The sequence below is a fragment of the Myotis davidii genome, unplaced genomic scaffold (assembly GCF_000327345.1).
Source record: "Myotis davidii unplaced genomic scaffold, ASM32734v1 scaffold189, whole genome shotgun sequence".
In the NCBI taxonomy this organism is placed as follows: Eukaryota; Metazoa; Chordata; class Mammalia; order Chiroptera; family Vespertilionidae; genus Myotis; species Myotis davidii.
The window spans coordinates 549,602-550,646 of NW_006383017.1; the positions used below are offsets into that span (position 1 = coordinate 549,602).

The following is a 1,045-nucleotide window of genomic DNA, read 5'->3' on the forward strand; positions in this document are numbered from 1 at the left end:
GGCCTTTGCCACATTTTTTGTGGGTTGCAAAACTCAGACTCAGAGCCCACATGTTGGCTTCGCAGCAGCAAAGGCTAAAAGAGAAGGTTGCCCAGAAATATTCACCCACATGCTGTACCGTGAACTTTTAGAGCTGAATAAAACGCCCCATTTCCAGGCATGAGATATTTCATAGCATCGCAAACGTTTTGATGCTGATTTCTTGGCTAGGTTTATAAAAAGTGTTTTTACTAAAGGAAATACATTTTGTTTAGTACATTAGGTCCCACTTATATAACACGGGGGTTGGAGATGTTTTTGAATTAATAACACCAAGCTTATTCTATATGTGTGTAGTTATGTTTAGGGAGACAAGATTTTACATTTTATCTCTGGATCTGTGTAAAAATGAACTGTATTATAATCATGAGAGTGTAAGTTTTTAAAAAATATTTAAGCCACCACCAATAGGTAAATTACTAGTTTAAATTAATCAAATAGAAAAGTTTTTATTAATGTTGAACATGTACACTAATTTGAAGGAGACTAAAACTTTTTTGCGTTAAGAATGTGTATATAAAAATACAAATAAAGCCGAAACCGGTTTGGCTCAGTGGATAGAGCGTCGGCCTGCGGACTGAAAGGTCCCAGGTTCCATTCCGGTTGAGGGCATGTACCTGGGGTGCGGGCACATCCCCAGTAGGAGATGTGCAGGAGGCAGCTGATCGATGTATCTCTCTCATCGATGTTTCTAACTCTCTATCTCTCTCCCTTCCTCTCTGTGAAAAATCAATAAAATATATTAAAAAAATGGGAGCAGTCTTATTTAAAAAAAATACAAATAAAAAATAAAAAATGTGTATATACACATTTATTTTCAAAATTGAGGCAATTTGAAAAAAAAATTCTATGTTGCTTAATATACACCATAACTATAGAATATAGCATAGTTGTTAAGAAACCAGTTTTGCACCCTAACTGGTTTGGCTCAGTGGATAGAGCATCAGCCTGCGGACTGAAAGGTCCTGGGTTCGATTACAGTCAAGGCCACATGCTGGGGTTGCGG

At 37.1% G+C, this 1,045-nt stretch overlaps 1 long non-coding RNA gene across 1 annotated transcript in view; it reads left to right on the forward strand.

Moving 5' to 3' along the window:
- Positions 1–448, forward strand: part of LOC107181712 — a 7,475-nt gene extending 7,027 nt beyond the window's left edge. The window contains exon 3 of the long non-coding RNA XR_001512407.1: positions 438–448. This is a non-coding gene — a long non-coding RNA (uncharacterized LOC107181712). The remainder of the gene's footprint in view (positions 1–437) is intronic.
- The last annotated feature ends 597 nt before the right edge of the window (positions 449–1,045 follow it).